This window comes from Panthera onca, chromosome D1 (genome assembly GCF_046562875.1).
Source record: "Panthera onca isolate mPanOnc1 chromosome D1, mPanOnc1 haplotype 2, whole genome shotgun sequence".
Lineage (NCBI taxonomy): Eukaryota > Metazoa > Chordata > Mammalia > Carnivora > Felidae > Panthera > Panthera onca.
In genome coordinates this window covers 32944935-32966354 of record NC_138348.1, presented here as the reverse complement: position 1 = coordinate 32966354, position 21420 = coordinate 32944935, and the positions used below count along the sequence as shown (strand labels likewise).

At 41.7% G+C, this 21420-nt stretch overlaps 1 protein-coding gene across 4 annotated transcripts in view; it reads right to left on the bottom strand.

Annotated features, from left to right (window-relative positions):
• Positions 1–21420, bottom strand: part of BDNF (brain derived neurotrophic factor) — a 55579-nt gene that overhangs the window by 32170 nt on the left and 1989 nt on the right. Inside the window, exon 1 of one of the 4 annotated variants that reach the window (XM_078433338.2) lies at positions 3347–3678. The exons of 2 other annotated variants lie outside the window; for them this stretch is intronic. The gene's annotated coding sequence lies outside the window, so the exon portion shown is untranslated. Of the gene's footprint in view, positions 1–2202; positions 2483–3346; positions 3679–21420 lie in introns of those variants that run through there. One more of the 4 variants, XM_078433337.2, reaches the window with a different exon arrangement.

The following is a 21420-nucleotide window of genomic DNA, read 5'->3' as shown; positions in this document are numbered from 1 at the left end:
TGATGTCTAAGTGTATGCAATGTTCTAATGCTTCAAAACATGTACGTAAGTCTTGTTTATCTGGAAATCATTTCTTTCTGCTCATATCATTTATAAATAGAAAACGTTCTGTAATAACTTAAAATAGCCCTACCTAGGTAACAATTCTCCTTTCAAGATACTTATTACCGGTATGTATTTACCAACATGTATCACATTTTGCAAAATAAGGTAGAAGAAAAAAGATAATGACTTTATGGCCCTGGAATTCCAGTAATGGTGACCCACGTGTTTTAAATTCCAGTAAAAGTTACGGTTACATTTCAACAAGTGTCTCCTTCCTTTCTCTTACCTCTGCTGGTAGTCCAGAGGTAAACTTACAAAAGAAGAATGTTAACCAAGGTGTCTGCAAAATCAGGCAATAGGAGTTAGTGACTGTTTTAAAGGGAACCTGGTCCCAGGGCCAAAATTTTGCAATCTCTAAGTGCAATGTGTGATGTGATCTATTACATGTGACAACATGGAGCACTACATGCTCAGAAACTTCATCTTAAAAATGATAATGTTGCAGGAAGTAAACATTGAGGATTCCTGTGTTTAGAAGAATTAAATCCGTAACTACACCTCAATAAATAAAAGTGTAAAAAATGTATACAATTTTAAGACTAAAATGACTTTTGACATTATAAACACACATACAAACAGATTTTTGGATAAAAATAGAGAAGAGATCTAGTCCAAGAAGTCGAACCAATTTGTAAGTCTTATTTAATAGCATAACACGTTTTATATAGTTTTTTTAAAAAGTCCCAATTAGATACTAGTTTGCTTTAAAAGATAACTGTACTGGAATTAATAGTCAGAAATATGATTTTCTTTGCTTCTGGCCAAGAACATTCTTGTATTCTTGTCAAAAAAATATTCACTAGCTACTGCTGACACTGAAGAGTGTTAAGATACCTGAAGGACCCTAAAATTAGATCGAGGAAGCATTAACACACCAACCGTAGCCCATCATAACTCCCCCAGCGCGAGGAAAACTTGCACTGGAGCCAAAGAGAGGCAACCAGTCAAACAAAATACATCCGAATCGGGAGTCTGAGCATCATTCAACAAGTCAACAAGTCCCTCCTACCAGCTCCCAAAGGGATCCCGAAAAGCCATCCCTTACCACTTCCCCACCCCCAGCCTCTCGGCCCCAGCAGCTGCTCTGGGTAGCTGGGCCGGCAGAGGGCACCCTCTACCTTCCCTAGCACCAATCTCCCTGCCCCATTCCTCCTAGCCCCCAACCCCTGGCCCTCCACCCCGCTCCACCCCCACACAAACACTGCATCCTCCGACCGCGACTCCAGTTTACTCCAGCAGCCCCGAAGCTTATCTCCCCTGGGGGTGCCCCCACTCTGCAATTTCCCTAATCAGCCCGTCGGGCATAAACCCCCCAAGCCTCAACTCTTTCTTTCCAGGCACAGCTCACCCATTCTTTTTCCCCGGCTTTGCATCCCCAGAGACCCACGCGAGTCAGGACACCCCACGCTGCCCCCGAAAGTTAAAACTTCTGTACTTCCCTAGAAGGTGCCCCAAGGGAGGGGCGCGGGATGGGGAGAGGTGTGGGCGCAGCTAGCTCCGGAGTCCTGCAGCCCCTTTCAGGTCCGAGCTGCAGGAATGCCTCAAGTTTTCCAAGATATATTGGCACTGGACCTGTGTTGAGTCCGCAGGTGACCGAGTGCAGCCCGGCTGGAGCCCCGGGGGTGCGGTGGTGTGGGCTGAAGGAGCAAGAGCCGCCCCCCCCCCCCCAAATCTGCGCGGGGACCGCCCAGCTCAGAGGAAAGATTCCTATCCCAGCTCGGATACAGGCACCGCAGTCAGGGCCCCCGACAGCTGGCGCCCTAAATCTCTCTCACGACCCCGCCTCTGCTAGGGGAGGGTTTCGGGGGATCGCCAGGGCGCCGTCTCCGTTCCCACCGCGCAGCTCCGCGTCTCCTCTAGGCTTTTTCTTCCCCACTTAAGGGCTGCCCAGGGTCCCTCTCCCTCGGAGGTCCTGGCTGCCCTCTGGACCAAGGGATGCGAGGAGAAAGCTCCGCCAGGGCAACTCCAAGTCCCCCTTCTCCAGGAGGGGAGGAAAGGCGTTCCGACCTCTTCCCACAACTTCGGGGCCCCCCCAGCCAACTTTCCCCCGCGGACGGGCGGCTCCCGCGCCAAGCCCCACGCCTGCTGCTCGCCTACCTCCGGGTCCACACAAAGCTCACGGGTCCCTTGCGGAGGAGTCACATCGTTATGTCGCTCCTGGCCCCTGTGCCCAGCCCCGATCCCCGTCGCGGAGCCGCTGGCCGCCGGCCCCACAGCAGCGGTGGCAACTGCAATTCAAGCGTCTCATCAAAGCTTCCCGAGGAGGAGGAGGCGGGGGGCGCGCCGGGCCGGCTCCTCGGCCCCGCCCGGGAGCCCGCGGCGCGACGGGGGACGCGGGACGGCGAGCGGGCGGGTGCGCCCGGGCGCGGCGGCGGCAGCGGCGGCGGCGGCGGGGACCGGGAGCTCCAGCCTGCGCCTCGAGCTCGGGTCAGACATTATTTAGCTCTTCGGTTGAGCTTCGATTGGTCAAACGGCGCCGCCCCCCGCCCCCCTCCCCCGGCTCGCCCGCGCCACCGATACCCGTGCGGGGCGGCCGCTTAAAGGGAACGCCGCGCCTTTTCCTCACTCCGCTCAGCCCCCGGGACTCCCGGGACTCCCCGGGCCCGCGCGCCCCTCGTTCCCAGTCCCTGCGGTCCCGCGACGTGGATCCGCGAACCTCGCGCCCGTCCGGGTCGCCTGGGCAGGACGCAAGCGCCGCGCCCGCCGCTTCGAGGGGCGACCTACCCCCGCCCGGGGGAACCCCGCGTCCGCGCCCTCCGCGGAAACCCCGGCTGTCCGCGCCGGGGCGGGAAGGAGCCAGTGGAAATCGGGCGTCCCCGGGGTCTTGCTCCCCTCCCTGGCAACTCCCTCCGCCCCATCCCAGCACCCAAGTTCTGCAGGAGAGGGCGTGCGTCTCCCCGGCCACAAGACACACCTTCCCGCACCTTCCCGCACGACGGAGCTGCAAACGCGAGCACACAATGAAATCGCACGGAGCATGGGGGCTATTGGTTTACTCCGCTGTCTTAAACACTCCGGCTTAAACAGAGTTCGTGCACTGACCTCTCCAGAGTTTGCCTAATAGGAATTCAATCAAGATAATAACGGCATTTTTTATTAATGAACGCCCCCAGATAACGTTACACCAAGTTACTTGCTCCAGCCAGGAAGCCGAGGCAATGACAGACCTCACTAAAGCCACACGCTTTCCAGCCGACCAAACAGAGAAAAACGGAAAGAGAAAGAAAGAAAAGAAACCCACCTTTTCAGTCACTACTTGTCAAAGTAAACATCAAGGCAGCTGCTCTGGGGAAGACTTCGGCCCCAAAACTCCCAGACTCTATTATTTTTTTCACGTTCCCTTTGGTTAAAAAGAAGTGGGGGGTGCGAGTCTTTGGTGCCCGGTATGTACTCCTTCTGTTCTGCAGCAAAGAAGTTAAATTATTGATAGTGGAAATTGCATGGCGGAGGTAATACTCGCACCCCCTGAGCGAGGAGCTCCATTTGATCTCGGCAGGGGCAGGGAGATTTCATGCTAGCTCGCCAGGGGGAGCGGCAGCGCGAGCAGCCCTCTCCGCGGTGAATGGGAAAGTGGGTGGGAGTCCACGAGAGGGCTCCACGGTGCCTTGACGTGCGGTGTCATATGATACCTCCGCTGCCTCGAAATAGACACTCTAGTGCACGAATTACCAGAATCAAAATTCAGCGCATTTAAAATGATACATCTTTTATTAGAAGAGTTCCGTTCCAGGGCATTGCATGGTTTTGCAGATGTTTTCACTTCCCTCCCTATCAAACTTCACACATAAACCAATCCTTTTAATAATGAACCTGGGCAGCAAAGATAAATAAAAAGCCTTCTGTTTTTTACCTACGTGTGGGGGTGGGGGTGGGGGTGAAGGGGCAATTGGCTCAGTTAATCCTCCCCTCGCGCCCCTCCCCCACCCAGCGGAGAGCAAACAGACTTTCGGGTGCGGGTAGCCAAGACCCTTGGAGAGAACCCAAGTGGGTAGGGTCCTGAGGACTATTTTCAATTTGCCATTGGAAGGACGCTGTTAACCGTCTACCTAGGTTCCTGCTTTAAAGCTGATTTTTCTTCCCATTAGTTCAAACGATTCGTACGCTACTGGGAAAGACCTTAAAATACTGAATAAGGAACAAGACAGCAGTACCTAATTTGTAAGCCTTGGACCTCCCGCAAGTGTACAGATATCATCTTGGGTGCCTACTAAAAAGCAGATTTCTCCTCCGGAATTTGTGATTTAGTAGGGGTGGGGCAGGGTCCAGAGATTAGCATTTTAACAAGCCCCTCAGGCAATTCGGATGCAGAAAATCTGAGGTCACACTCTGAGAAACACTTTCTTAAGGGCTGCATAAATGGGTGTCAGAGGAATCTCCCATCCAGCCCCCCCCCCCCAACAAATTTGGTGGGCAGTTTTATGTGTATGTACATTTTTCTGTAATCTCATAGGGGTTGACCTAATAATTGCTAAGACTCATTGCTGTAAGAATTTCCTTAAACACTCCAACATTAATTTGGGGAAAGGGAAAGATTTATAAACAGTTTCCTTTCCTGGACCCTCTTGTGGTTATCAAGAATGTGCTGGTTGGACTGAGTTATATACTCGGTTCAGTTTATCTAAGGGTTTAGAGTTAACAAAATGAGTTCACTTATATTAGCTGTTTTAGAGCTTGTAAAGACTAGTGACAGAAACGATTATTACTTTATATATAAAGAACCTGAGACTCAGTGCCACGAAATAATTCGCCCAAATTCACACAGCTAAATGCCAGAGACAAAACTTGAATGAACTCAGGAACTCTAGCTAGAAATATCCCTGCCTCCCCCCCACCTCAATATAAATAAAGCTATCTGTTCTTTGGAAGTGTTATCCGGAAGTATTTTGCAAATTGCTGGGCTGAATAGTCAAATTGTTCAAAAATGTGCATATTCTCTGAGTGTCACACATTTAGCTTGCACCTCTATCAACCTGACAGAACACAAGACCGATGTAAACTACCCTAGAACACAGAGGATGAAGTTTATTGTGGAATATTTAGTGCATTTGAAACATGCAGGCTAGCCCGCAGCAATAAAGGACCCAGGGCATGAAGCTGGGCTTGGCCACCTCAAAGTACCTCTGTATTGATAACCCAGGGGTGTAGTCTGAACGCAGATAAAATTTCTTTTAATACTGCAAAACCATTTCAGAGGCTAGATTTATAAATTTAAAAACATACACACAAACGAAACCTTGTACTATTTTATAAAGCACTGGAAGAGCTCTACTCTAAACTTTTTTTTTTTCTAAATAGCTTTATGCTAACTTCAAACCCATGCTTTGTTTCCAACTGTGAATTTGCTCAAAAATGAGTTATTTCCTTAGCTTTTAAAGCTCAATTGTAAATTGCTTCCTTGGGGGGGGAGGGGAATACCTACCTAGTGAGAGTCAAGAATCTTACCATTCTCCGTGGTGCTCAGAGATAATGGCAAATCTTCTACCTGCTAAATTCACATTGCCAAATCAGCATTTTGCTGAAGGAAAAAGTGTTCTCCTTTACGAGACAGACTCTGATTGTGTCTGTGGCCAGTCTTCTTACTTCTACTCTCCCTTGAATAAATAAATGTTTGTATCTCTCCTTTCCAGTGTGTGGTGCAGTTTTACTGAGGAAAAGGCAGAGGAGTCAGAAATGGCAGGAATATTTCAAAATAGAAGAAGATCAAATGCCAATTCAGATAAACCCTTTGATGAATCAGACCTCTTGACATTTCTGAGCATTTTGAAACTTTCTGAATGGTGATTACAGTATTACAGAAAAAGTAAAAGATCAGACTTATGATACTAGCTTATTTGCCTTAAAGATACACCTTACATTCAGAAACAATGAAGCTAAGATAAACTAAAGTTGTACTGGTACGTTGCATGGAATTCTGAATAATATTTTTATTTGTTTAGTTCAGGTAGCATATGGAGACAGTATTAGAAGTCTAAGACCAAACTTTTTACAAAATTATTTCCCTATTGTGATCAGGGACGATGCTGAGAATATAGAGCGTTAGTCTCTCACATGATTGATAGGTTAGAAACAAAGTTCCCAAGTTTATGATCTGAACATTTTCTCAATCACCCAAAACTAGAGCTTGAAAAGAAAATTCTCCCTATTTAACTTGGGGGGGACTTCAAAATTAATTTTGAATTAGTTAAAATCTTTATTTATTTTTGGTTATGGGCTAATTCTATTCTAACCCAATGTTCTAGAAAGACAAAGGTCAGGAAGAAATGTGAATTCCCATCTACTCTTGTCAGGAAATATAAACTAATCCTCATTACTCAAGTGGGAACAGAGGCAGTAGGCTCAGATTTGACATCAACATATTTTTTCTATTAATAATTTTAATTGGCTGAGGTCAATTCCACTATCATTACAAGCATTTTATGTTTAATTATGTTTATTTAAGTTTCCCAGTTACTCCTGCCTTCAATCCTCCTTGCGGAAAAAAAAAAAAATAGTTGTCTAGAATCAAATGAATTGACCTCAAAAACTGCTGAAAATCTTAGTAATTAGCATAGAGAAAATAATAAGTAAACAGAAAACTCTCCTGCTTAGCAGAGTGGCAAAGGTATTTTCAAAGTCATGCTGCATGACTTTCAAAGGCCCAATCCAGCATTGAACTATGTCACAAATAATCCTACAAATTATTGAGTAAGGCCTGTCCTGAGAAAAATCTTACAGAAGAAATAATATCCCTGTTCATTAGATGGTACCTTTATATGAGGTATACTTCTTCTCTGTAAACTTTTTATGAACAGATGTGTCCAAATTGGTCGACACCTGTTAAAAGAATTATGTAACCAGGCATGGCCGTTAGTGGCAAACAAACAAAAGAAAGGAACCACAGTGTGAAAATGTTAGAAGGGCAAAAATTAGGAGAATAGAGCAAGAAGGTCAAAAACCAATCCCATCTGGGAATAATATTTAGTTGGATCAAGAAAAACGGCACCAAAACCATTATGAAATAACTGAGACTGACCCCTAAACATATGAGAGTCATCAACTCGTAACCCTATGAGTTACCAGATTTTCCTGGAGAACATTTAAAACTGAATAGTGAAGAATACATCGGTTTACTCATTGTAACGTTTCTGTAAGCATGGTCAAAAAGGATGCAATTGTAGACTTAGAACAAGTTAGAACTGACAGTGATAGCTGCCTGTGGTATTTTGTTAGTTTTATTGGGAGAAGCGCCATGAGAAGAATTAGCAAATTTAAACCAAAGGGTTTCAGGACGTTGAATCAAATTGTAAGAAACAGATTACCTTATTTTGGACACCTAACTATTTAGGCTGTGTGAGATGATGGGGGTAAGAGATTTTCTACTGCTAAATTTCATATTCTTCATGGAGAAAGTCAGAAACATATACAAAAAGATAATTTTTTAAAAAATCAGTGAACTTCCTAAAGTCACATAAAAAAAAAAAATCACACTAAGAATTTGGCCTGTTTTTGTGTGATTCTGAGTCTACACAGTGCCTATCTCGAATGGTTTCTTTGACAAAGGACCAGAGCAGGATGTGCAAGTGGCTCTTTTGTCAAAATCCTCTAGGATAGTGCAGGCATGGTAAGAATACAATCCTCAGGGCTACACATGTGGCAGCCAAGGGTTAGGCTTTTGATTTGTCTAGCATACAGAATCATTCGGAAACCTAAGAAACTCTTGACTTTTCCCAACTTTTAGTTCATCTTCAGTTTATTATCTTCACATCATGGTTACATTCATTCAGTTGATGAAAACTTGCTGAATACTTACTGTCAGACATTGCTGTGTGGACTATGTTTTGTTTTGTTTTAAGATTTTATTTTTTTCAGTAATCTCTACATCCAACATGGGGCTCAAACTCACCACCGTGAGTTGAAGAGTCGCATGTTCCACTGACTGAGACAGTCAGGTGCCCCAACTCTATGAACTATGTTAAAGGAAGATGAATAAAACATATTTCAGCTCTTTAAGATGCTCAAATTCTGGAATATAAGATTTGTCTTTTAATCCATTGGGTCACTTGAGAATTAGTTAAGGGAAGGAAATTATGTTTGGTTTTGTTTTCCCTTGTCATGGGTTTGGTGTATGGAAAGATGACATCAGCAGGCTGCCAGTGGCCAGGTGATAGTAGTGATGGACAAGAAACTTGTTCCCAAAACTGGAAGGGCACCTAGCAGCTTGGGAGGACCCACCATGATTGATCGGTGCCCTATCTACTCTTGGTTGGCAGCATTTTACAAAAGGTAGAAAAAGGGTAAGGGGTCATGGATATAAGTAGTGGTAGGAAGGAAATGAGGCATAGTTCAGGCAAATAATTTTTCTAAATATGATTAGGCAGATTTATCAAAAGATAGGTACAGAAGGGATCTTAAGAGACTATCTTGTCTTCCTCACTGCTCATAGGCCTACCATTACAGACCAATAAAGGAGATTCCACATCTCTCTTCTGAGGACCTTTCTAAGGATCCAAAAATTCTAGTGCTTGGAAGTCCCCATTTATAACACATTACGGTTCTTGTTGCAATTTATATCTTATTTCATTTCATCCAACCTTAGTGAAGATGGAGAACAGCTGCTTACTAACCTCCTTGTGTTATTAAGTCACCACTCGGACTTTTCTCATAGCAAGAAATCAGATCTCACAACCTTTCTTCATAAACTCCAACTTCCAATCCATTAATCATTTCCCTCGGTCTACCCTGGACCTCCTCCAAGATCTCCATATTCTTCTGAAAATGTGGAGCCCCAAACTAGACATGTGTGTGAAATTATCCAGGGCTCAGGAAACATGGGAGTCATGAATTATCTGAACACAGCTGTTGGGAAAAAACTAAAGGGGAGATTCAATTAGATTGACAAATCCTTCCCTTGCAACTTAGAGATAGAAGTGGTGTGTTTCATAAAAAGATGAGCCTTCATGTCAAAGTTGTATCTTCTATCCTTCGTTTTTAGATGAAGCACTTCTCAAAAGAAACAGATCTTGAACAGGGCCTTTAGTTTTTACTTCTTTTCTTCTCAACAAAATTGTTTAAGAACAAGTGATTTTTCTGTACTCCACTTAATACCCCCACGTTATGGGTCTTTATCTGTTAAAGTGGGATAGTGCTTGCATACTCTCAAGTGTTTATTTTGATAAAATTTCTCTCAAAGGGTAAGGACTATGAAACACTACACTACTTTTAAAGCTTCAACTTTCTCCTAATTTGAACCATATCTTTTCATTTTGTCTGTATATAAAGCCTAATTAGAATAGAGTAAAACGAAATTGAAGTCCATAAAAAAGAATCATGTTAACCTACATGACACCTAGAATAAAGTTTAACTGATTATTTCATTTGTCGTTTCTATCTCTGTTACGATCTCACAATTCAGTGTGACCAAATATTTTGGCCCTTCTCATTCTTTATAGATCAAATGAAGAGCATGGGATCAGCAGAAATACCATTCCCACTACTCACGGCTGTCTCTTTAGGTCATGCTTAGGGCATTCAATGGTGACTACAACATCAATCTCGTAGTCCCAAGAAGAAATTAGGCCAGACATGGGATGAAGTCAACACTCGAAAAAGAAACTGAAGGGGAGAGGAGAACATTTATTTCCCCTTCATAATATAATTTTGAGAAGTTGTTAAGGGACTCTATGACCAAATGAAGACTGCTAAGAATGTTTGCTGTAAGTAGGCACTTCTTAAGCCTTGGTCTATCATTGCAGGGCACCAAGAAGTGGTAAGTCTAGTTGGATCTAAGAAAGGGTGATGATGCAGATGGACAGGACAAATATAATGTTTCGTAAACGTTGAGTACAGGGAGATGGAATAGAATGGGGAAAGAATGGGGGGGAAAGTAGAGGCACACATTTAAATTCCAAGATGCCTTAATTGATTTTTTTTTTTTTGTCAGTCATTGCTATATGTACGCTCAAAGAAACCCATTTTTCTCTGCCTGGACAGTAGTTATGACCTGGGAAAAGTGGGTAGTGTATGTGATGTAAGGGAGTATATGGCTACATATACAGTTGTGGAAGTCAGACATTGATTCCATGATACAAATTAAATATACTTCTGGGATGCAAATTCAGACCACAGTCAGCTTTCCTCAAGATAGCCTCTCTGCTGAATTAGAAAAATGAAGACCCAGAACTTTAATACCAAATTCCATGCCTCTCCCAAATGCAGTAAAATGTGTAGCATTGAGGATCTTTTATTTCATAGACATGTTTTCCTGGAGTACTTGGGAAGAATGAGCCAATACTATTATATATTCTGACCTTTTTAATTTAAAAAAAGAAAAAGTTCCCAGGATAAATAACTGAAGTTAGCTTGCATTGCTCATTGCTTTATGTCTATACTGAATGCTAATTTGAATTACCATTCTCACATAATAAACATATTCTTATGGCATTACAACCAGATTGTGGATGTAGATCATCTTAGAACTACTTTGCAAGCCAAATTTCCATTGCCTTCCATTTTATCTGCACACAAAAACTAATTAAAGTGAGTAAAAATAAGTTGAATTCCATAAAAAAGAATCATGCTAACCTACATGATGCCAATTTGTCTCAAAAAATATATAGAAGTTTGACATATTCTTGACTATTTGCTTGACTAATTAGCATTTTTAATATTACTTTTTGTTATTGTGTTTTTGATAATTCATATTATTGTTATTTATGTAATTGCATTCTTCATTTTAGGAAGAATTTATAAATATCTAATTTACTGTTCAATTAATTAATTTTTATAAGAACACAACTTCAGAACAGTCCTTAATAATAGAAATTAATCACAAAAGTGGAATTATGTATATGGATGTCATATGAAGAACAAAGAAACAGCCTTAAAGAGTATTTCTTTAAGGGGTGCCTGGCTGTCTTAGTGGAGCATGCAAATCTTGATCTCAGGGTCATGAGTTCAAGCCCCATGTTGGGCATAGCGCTTACCAAAAACAACAACAACAACAACAACAAAGATTATTTCTTTGGAAAATGATGTGGGTTAAAAATATAAAATTTAAATTAGTAAACATTTCCTAACATTTTTAAGATTAAGGATTTTGATAAATACAATTAATATTAGAAGTCCCCTCTTATTTTTGATCACTTAAGGGAGATAATCAATTTTTTGTTTTGTTTTGTTTTCCTAGGGGGAATAGGAAGAAAGCTACAAAATTTCTGTCACTGAAAACCAAATAAAGCTGTTGTCAAATCTCAGATAAGAATTTAGAACCAAACGAAGTAATGAAAACTCAGGGAATAATATAGAAATCAATGAAAGCTTGAACTTTCCATTCATCTTGTTTTAGCTAGTGTCTCAATAATCATAAAATAACTGTGGAGTGTTGAAGAAGTTTAAAATAATAATTATTTTTGTCCTATCCACTTAAAATTAATAAGGACTTATTGGCATGCTATCAATCTTGTTAAATATGCTTATATTTTGGCAATTAATCTAAGTTATATATGAAACACTTCATTTTGAAAGCCAAGGTAATTAAAATTTTACACAGACTATCCATTGTTTTCTTATGTTTTTATTATTGGAAAATAGAAGAAATATCATTGTCACATGATATAATTTTAAGGCCCATATAATAGTCAAGAGATTTTGGGTCCTAGTTTAAACTTCATCACATTCTGGCCATGTAACTTGGGTAAGTCACTTCACTAGCCCAAATGGATACTCTAAGTTTCAAAGAAACGTTTGTTGAGCAAGAGATCTTCACTAGGTACACCTCCCTTGCCTGATCAATAAAACAAGGGCAGTGGGCTGTAAGTCATGGCTGTCAGGCCTGGCAGCACATTCAGACCTTAGCTCAGAAAGAGCATAAAAGGGTGGTTTCAGTGCTCTAGAGGTAACTACTGAACTAGATCTTTAAGGTACTTTTTTTCCTTCTATATTCAGACTTCTTTCAGGAACTGTATATCATTTGATAAACTAAACTTGAAACTCATCTAATTATTTCCCCTCAGGTTAGAGCCCTGAACCAAGGTAAGGATTCATACTCTTATAGCATACAGTTACCTCTGACAAGGCTTTAGATGGACTTTTTCACACATTAAAATGCCCTTTAATATCATCCTTTCCTGCTGGAATGGTTTCTGAGCTCAGGGACAAAACAAATACATTATGAGTTCAGGCCATACTTTCTTGCATAAATCAGAGCAGAAGCAGGATGAGGTCTTCCCGTCTTTGATTCTTTACATAATTTTGACAGTTCTGCAGACATCACTGACTCATGCTAAGCCTTACCAGTATTTATCCAATCCCTCATTTAAAGCCACATCTTTCGAGGTGACTGGGTGGCTCAGTTGGTTAAGGATCTGACTCTTGGTTTCAGCTCAGGTCATGATCTCATAGTTCGTGAGTTTGAGCCCCAAGTCAGGCTCTGCATTTGCAGTGTGGAGCCTGCTTGGGATTCTCTCTCTCCCTCTTTCTGTCCTTCCCCCCATCCCTCTCTTTCTGTCTCTCAAGATAAACATTTTAAAAAAAAGCCACACCTTTCTAGGAGTTGCTTTTCAAGAGGAAGATGAATGAATTTTATCAGGAAGATGCCCAAGTACATGTATAATTGCCTTACTTGGACTACCTTCCAGCCAATTTCTAGAGCTGGTGTTCTGAATTCTGAGTTGGTGCAAAGACACAAAGGACCCAGACACCAATTTTTGGCATTCTTCCAAATGAGATGCTATTTCCAGAGAAATTCCAAGTTTGGAGTGGAGCCTTTGGAGGAAGAATATTGAATTGCACAAGGAAAGCCAATAAACATTTTAGTCCCTAACAGGGGCTGTAAGCCTTGTAATTACACTCAGGATTGTGCCTGTCCATCCTTTTCTTCTCCATATCTGTAAACAACATGTTAGCTTTGGATATTTGTCATCCACTGTGTTTTTGGAGAGGGCATGCCTCATCACAGCATCTGCAGTGCTATAGCCACTAATAGTTCGAAAAGGCAAATTTATGAAATGGCTTCTAAACACGCTAAGTCCTAATCTAAACAATTTATAAATTTCTTACTCAATAACTCTTGCAAGTCGGCTAAGTTGGAGCTGCCCTGAATAAGTTAAGAAAGGAGTGAGACATCATCCACTGGGTTAATAAACTAAAGTAAGTGGAAGGAAGAACAGGCAGGTGAAGAGTTCCAGATACTCTTCTTTCTCTTCTGTGACTATATACTTATTTCTGGAAATTCTCTTTCTTGCTAGTGTTTTAAACATGACAACAATTGTAATAATAACAGCTAAGGGATTTGCAGATTAGTTTACTGAGTGAAAGAAAGGACTTTGGGATGAGACTGACCTGGCTTTGAGTCAAGCGTTGCCACTTATTGTCTCTGCTAATTTAGGACAGCTAATGAACTGATGCCTCAGTTTCCTTACCTTTAAAATACGAATAATAATAATAACCTTTGCCTAGAAAGATTGTTGTGAGGATTCAATTAACTATGGAAATGTAGAGTACTCACTACAGTGAAAATAAATTTCGATTGCATTAATTTCTTTGATCCCCACAAAACTCTAAGTATGATCACTGTCTCCATTTTGTGATTGTAAAAACGGGGCACCAAAAAGAATAGGTGTCAATGAGTGGTTTGAAAGTCTGTCATTAGTTAGCAAATATTCAATAAATCTAAACTAGCACTTGTGGCCACTAATTTTGAGATTCTCAGCCATCTCAAAGGATGTGGTGAAGATCTCTTAACAAAATGTATGTGCAAACCTGAAAATGGGAGACCCAAATCAAATCTGGGTGGTAGCTATTAGGTAGGGAGACATAATTTTATAATGGATTTTGGAACCAGAAAACTTTAGGTTTGAATTTTAGCTTTTCCACTTAAGATCTGCTATATAATTTTGGGTGAATCACTTAAGATCTGTGAGCTCCACTGTCCTTATTTGTACCATTAGAATATAACCCAACTCAGAGTTGCTTTGAGGGTTAAATAGTATCACCAAATGCAAAGCAAAGAATTTAGCACTGAATAAATGGAAAGTAAATGTTATCTCAGCCCATCATAATTTGCATGTAGTTTCCCATAGTGTGGCAGTGACAAAAAATGGAAGTTCTATAGTTTGTTGAGGTTACTAAAGTCACACCAGGTGTCCAAGGCAATGCTCACTGAGTTAGTGACCAGAGTCTGAACTTTTTCTCTTTTTCAATATAAGGATGGATTTCTAGAGTGGTACTAAGGATGAACTTTAGAGTAATAGCAAACTCAGTCCATAGAAATGTCATTAGACCCTAACCATCTCATCAGTTGGCTCTTCCTCCACTTGGCAACTTGTCTAATGGCAAAAGTATATTTTAAAAGTTTCCCCCAAAGGCCTGTTTCCTTTTGCCAAGGAGCAAAACTTAATGGTTAATACTGTAAGAGAGCAAGAGACTAGATTAGCATTTCTGAATCTATGCTAACCTAATAAGCAACCCCCAACAAGTGCTGTGTTGTCAAATATGTTTGTGAAATGCTACACAGTAGTGCTTGCAGACTTTGTCACCAAAAGAAATCACAGATACCTCCATTTCACTGGTCAGTTGCTACAGAAATGATGCTCATCACTACAAAATTTTAGCATCTACATACTGTTAGATCTCATCTAGTGCATTAAAAAAACACATTACTATATCACACAATATACTGTTTCTTAATATATTTTTATAACTGTATTAAATGTAATTGGCTTCCTTTGTAATATTATTTTTTTTTTTGCAATTTTATTTATTTAGAAACATTATTTTATTTACATAGGCTTGGCCAGACTGTCAGGAGTGGAGTCCATGGCACAAAAGTGGTTATAAAGCTCATGTTAATCCAACATATTCTAAGGAGAAACAATAACAAGGCCATTTTCCAACATTGATTATGGAAGTTGCTAGGGAGAAAGAAGCCCTCCCTGGAGGAGGAAGGTAAAAGCAGAAGAAATGGTTTCCTACCAAAGTAACCAGAATAATGAGCATGGATGGTGGAGATCAGTCTCACTGGACAAATGGCCTTAAGGAACACTCACAGAGGGATACTTCTAGATCCCTATTTGATACTAACCCTGTTTTGGTTTCCCCTTCTGGCTCAACTTTCTTCATGTTCATGCTTCTCCTTTCTATTCACTCACCCGCAGTGTCCTGTCCCTAAGGCTTTAGATCTTTATGAAGCCTTTCTATAAAGGTATTTCTGCCCACGGTCACCTTATTACCTAGGGAGTAGGTAGAGTTGATATTTTCCTTGAAGCTGTATATGAGATAAATCAATTCCAACTCCTTTTAGTGCTGGTAAGTATAGGACTGGGCATATTCTGAAGGAATTTCTAGATTCCATAACATTATAACATGCAGTCTGAGCACAAAGATCTCAGAGCAGTTTCTTCTGCTGTTTAGGGCGATTGAATGGATTTCTTTTTCCCAGTGTGGGGATTTTTTTTTTTTTTTTAATCAGTGCATTTAACGTTTACTCAAAGGTTAAAAACATCAGCAAAGTGCTTTCGAACTCCTGTGGTGGTCCAGAAAATGCTTACAACTGACCAAAATGTCTCATATAGGCCACATGTTTCCTCCTCGCTTCAGAATGAACTGTTAAATTCAGAGGTCACATGTTGCTAAACTGTTGGGTCTTCGAAACTAGATTTTAAAGTTTCTTTTTTTTTTTTTTTAATTTTTAAATTAATACTTTGGAATATATTTTGCCATTTGTCGAAAATAGAATTCAAGAATGATATCTGTCATCCCTAGTGCATCAGAAGTTATTTTAAATATGGCATCTTTATAAAAGTCAATAGCTGCCTCATCAAAGGGCAATCATGTCCAGTGTGGGTGGCTGTGCCAATTGTTTTTGAACTACTGCAGCAAGCTAGCCAATCCCAGGGAATGGCTTGCAGCCTTTCTACACCCACATTTTTTCTTAATTATCTCCACCAGGCTGAGTTAGCTAAGGACAGATCTATAGCATTTCCTGGATGTCAAAATGCCCACACACCTTCTGCAATCCTTGGGCTACCAGTTCCCTTTCATGTTTTTCCTAGCTGGTCCATCTAATTATCTATTATCATGTGTATAGAATGCATTATTCATGAGGCCCAACAATTTCAGGACGTAATATCTTTGATTTTAAAAGGAAATGACCTAAAAAATTAGAACTTCTTGCACAAAGAAAATAAGTATTTAATTTGATAGTGAGTCTCTCTCATCATCCCTATCTTTAAAAAACAATCTGTAGGAGTTTGAGATTATTGTTCAAATTCTCCAAGTCATCATTTCTCAGAAAATAATAGGTTCAATATGTAGATTCTTTTTATGCTGTGTTTAAATAAGTTGCCTTGATTTCTCATAATGTACTTAACAAACAAGGTAAAAACCTGTTGGCACCCAAAATTGTAAGTCGCCAAAGGTTAGGGTGACTTAGGCCCTACCTTCCACAAAAAAAGAGTTATCCATTAGATCACTCAAACGTGGAGCTAAATTGGAATTTAGAGTTTATCCTGAGAACATCCTCCTTGTTTTATGTGTGAGAAAATAGAGATCAAGAAGGACTAGTTGATTTTTTCAGCTACTGACAACTAGTTGGGAGTGAAGCTTGAACTCAGGCTTTTAATTTGGTTCACTGTGTTTTCTTGGAAAAGGTAAGAATCCAGCAGTTTGTCCCCTTCCAGGGATTAGAGCAAATTAAAGAACTAGTCATGTCTCTAAACTATAAGCTCCGCCAAGATAGGTACCATTTAGTCTTCCTTATTGCTGAATCTCCAGACTCCAGCAGAGTTTAAACATAATAGGTTGTCAGCATAAAATTATAGCATAAAATTACTAGAGTTTCTATAGAAAGTACACCTTTTGGGCTAAGTAGGAAATGGCCAGTCAAGCTCATGATTCCCATAAGTATCAGAATATCTACGAAGACAAGCAAGATCCCAGGAAATCCAAGACTGGGATGAAATTCTAGAGGCTTAGAAGAAAATAAGCCAGCATGAATTCATGCATCAGATATGGGCTGGGCTTAAGTGACCTCTGAGAACATTCCCAGACCTCAGATTCTATGACTCACAAATAAAAGTAAAGTGCTTCTTGGTGTTGGCTCTTCCTATTTTCTGTGTTGGTTTTGGGGGGACTTAGATGGTATGTCAGCTATATGAAGATTCCTGCCTTCTTTGATCCTACAATTGTGGGAGAGTGAAATGGCTTAGGAAAAGGTCATAGCAGAATTTTGGAAACTGTTTGTAGATAATTTTTTCAATCAAAGAAATCAAAATAGGAGGAAATAATGCATGCAGTCCCTAAGTGGGATTTGAGGCAGGATGATCTGGAGAGGAACAAGCACAATCCTTGAAATTTGAAGAAATAGACAGAGTCAGTCTTCACATCTTACTGTCAATATGGTCTTGGGAAACTCTGAATCTGAATTTCCTCATCTGTAAACAGGTGACTGATAACTCCTACCCTACACAATTGGTGAAGAGACCAAATAAGGAAACCTGTAAAAAGCTATCAAAGCACTATATGCATACAAAATACTATTACTAGGAAATGTAAATAAAGTCTGCATTATAGCAGAATTATTTATAAGACTCCTTTAGAATACTAAGAAGAAAGAAAAGAAGTAAAAAAGAAAAAAAAAAAAAGCCTGCCTAAATTTTTAAAAACTCAGAATTAACACTCCAAAAATTGCCAAATGAAAATGGAGACAGGGATAAAGAATTTAACATTCTGATCTCTGCACCATGCTGTTTTGGAGTACTAGTCTTCATGAAACATTGTGTCCTCCTCGAGACACACTTGTTTAGGCAGTAGCTTTAACTTCCAAAGTGAAAAAAAAAAAAAAAAAGAAAGAAATATCTCCTATTTTTGAAAGTATAACCCATTCTTAAGTCGAAAGGGAGAGAAAACTTTCTTTTTATTGATTAAGAATTTAATCTTTGTCTTCAAGGCACTGTCCCTCCCCCTTTTCCATAGGATTCAATAACAGCAAGCTCTCAGTAAATGTTAATATTTATTTTTATTAAGTGCCACACTCTGTTCTTTACATGGATTATGGCATGTAAATTTAAGAAATTCATTGCTTGTTAAATTCACCAGAAAACAGAGACAAACACACGCGCGCATGCGTGCGGGTGCGCGCGCGCGCGCGCGTACACACACACGCACACGTACACACACAGCAGTAGCAGATCAGCAGAGAAAGACACGAGCCAAAGAAAGATAATTTGAGATACTTCTGAGGTAGCAGTTGTAAAATTAAAATAGGCAACTCATTAAATTATCCATAGAGTGAAAAGAAAGCCACAAAAATAGATATTTTTCTGGCAAGTCAGTGCTTTTCAGAAAAAAATTTAGTTTTAAGCAGAATTTTAAAATCAGATGATATCAGTTCATATTCATTAGAATCACTTAAATGGTTAGATTAGTTCGTCCTAATTAAAAGAAAAGAATAGCTTTACTGGCCTTTGGTATAAGTGTATTTAATAAAAAAAAAAAATGTTCAGTTAAACATCATTCTAACTGACAGATTGTAGGCAATTTGATTGGGTGAATGTTATCTGAGCAAGTTGGAGCCTGGTCCCCAAGTCATATAATTAAAAATAAAAATCCTTTTTAAGTCATGCCTCACTGCTGATTTTTCTTCATTTCTATTTGCTGGTTGTTTTGGCTGATTATCTATTTTGTGGTCATCCAGGCCTTGCCTCTCACATTGCCTGATTTGGGGATGTTGTTTCTTACTAATGCTTCCCCTAGAGGACAGGCCAGGAAAAGAAAAGAAACTAATTCACTAGATTCTCTTATTAAAAATTTAGATTAGAGACTTGATAGGAAAAGAGTCTGGCAAATAAATGAAGACGTTTATGTAGGTTGATTTTAGATAGCTTAAAGGCCTCCTTTCCAATTTACGTTAATAGGCAATTAACAAATAATATTTTGTAAGCCAGCAAAAAACTTGCTTTTAAAACCCCCACTTATTGCCTTGACCATACAGATTAGATGATTATCTGAAAATAACTAGTACCCTGGTTCCATTAAATTAAAATGCTGTATGCAAAAAAGAATGTCATAGTGATAGCTCCCATTTATGGAGAGTCTGCTTCCCAGTTTGCAAAAACCTTTCAGACATTTTTTCCCCCTATCCTGCAAAAATTGCTGTGTTGTAGGTCTTACTATCAATGACACTGAAAAAGCTACAGGCAGGATGAATATATTTTCATCTGAATCAATACTGATATATTCCATTGGGGGAGCTAGACCAAGCTAAAAATCTCACACACAGAAATATTAATATGCAAGACGGGGGATACAAAAGTAGGCTAGAATATTGTTAATTTTTAAGGTTAAAAATACCCCTCCTTTCTTCACCTCTCTTTATCACCTTCTAATCTTCCGTCTGATTTCAAACAGGACAATTGAAATTTCTTGCCTTCCTGCTGACAAACTCTATGCAAATACACATAAACAGTGAATATCAGGTGCACCATTCTTAAAGTGACATTTCCACGGCACTTAAGGCGAAACCATTCTATCTCTTAAGTCCAGGATGTGTATGTGAGAGAGGATGACGTGACACTTTGCAGGTTTAAGTGGTTAAAGATCTCGAGGTTACAAGAATTAGACTGTTAAGCGTTTTCCCACCTTGTCTCCCAGAGACATGAAATCTACAATTTTCTCGAATCGACTGTCAGATACATTGGCAAGTCGACTAAAAGGATAATATTCCCTTAACGATGCCTTCATCTGAAGCCCTAGCAACTGTATTAGGCAGCAGTGAGTATTCGCTAGCAAGACATCTCGCGGAAAGGGAACTCTGCAATTTAGAGTGACAGATGATTTTTTTCTCATCCATCAAGCCGCCTCAAAATGTCACAATATTTACACCTCTTCCTTGGTGAATTAGAATCCAGACAGGCAGACAGGGGGGAAAAAAATCCGACCGGTTGCCGCTTGATTGGGGAAAAGCAAGCGTTGCACCTTTAAATTCTGCCCATCCATTCCCGTTCCCCCCTCCCTTCTCGGGATTTTGCAATAAATCTCCCAGTTCTGCGTTCAGCCCTGCAGATCCGTATTTAAAACAGCACCATCTGGGAAGGGTGGGTGGCGATGGTGATGCGGACTCCTTGGAGTTCCTTTGCAGCACGCTTGGAATTGCATCAGACTGATCAGAAATCCCCCCGCCCCCAAGACCAGCCCCTCCCGCCTCGCTCCCCTCCCAGCCCCTCCCCTCTCCTCCTTTCGCGTAGATCTGACTGAGAAAACGACTGGATCTCGGAACAATCTGTGCCCCATTCGCTGCTGCAGACTTGCTCCGTAAACCCTGCCCTACGCTCCCTTTGTGTGCGGAGCAGCCTATCACCGTCATCTGATCCTAGTGCCTGTTGTTTTTTTTTTTTTTCTTCTAAATCTCCACAATATCCTCGCGTTGCCTATGAATCCATCCCTTCCACCTGAGCAGAGTGGGGATCCTTTCGTTCGCTAGAACAGTCAAGTGTTGAGTTTCGGAAATAGGTTTTCCCCTACGCTACCCCCGCCCCCACCCCAAGCCCTAGACTCTTAATTAAGAAGGGCAGATCCAGGAAGGAGGAGTCCAGAACGCCCAAGCCCTGGGGCGAAAACTGCCATTGGGTTTGGCTCCGCGGCCGGAACAAAGGGTCCAGGAAGGGGGTGGGTTGAGGTTTGTAGGAGTGTGGAAAGGGTGGTGGCCCCCGCGCAGGGGCGCGCAACTCCCTGGACTCCTAGAGGAGAGGCAGGAGGACAGTGCTGCCGCCGGTTCTGGCCGCTCGGGGTCCCCCCGGGGCGGAGGCGGGGGAGGTGGAACGGAAGGCTGGGAGGCTCTGAGCAGCGTCGATCTTCCCCTCCTCCCGGCCCACCCCGGCGGCGGCCGCAGCCCGGCGGCGAGCCGGCCGCCCTCCACCCGCGCCTCAGGGTGCAACCTCGCGGAGGTTAGGCAGCCAGCCCCAGCTTATTGGTGGCTCTGTCCAGCCGCTGCACGGACCCGCGAGTGTTCTTCTCCACCACTCCAGCCGCCCAGGCCCCCTCCCCCGGCCCGCTCCCTGGCTCTTCGGCCCAGAAAGGACCTTCTCCTCCCAAGCAGAGGCCCCCCTTTCCTTAGTTACCCCGACTGACTCGGACCTGGGCTCAGTGAGGCATCCGGCCCGGCGGGGGAGCTGAGCGCGGTCTCGGCGGCTCCCCTTCCCTTGAGAAAGCGGGAGCCCTCTAAGCCAGCGCCCGAAACTCGTAGGGGGGGGGGGGGGGAGAAAAAAGAAAGAAACATCCAGCGAGGCGCGAGGGCGACGGAGGGGAAGAGATAGAATGAGGGAGGGATGGAGGCAGGAGGAG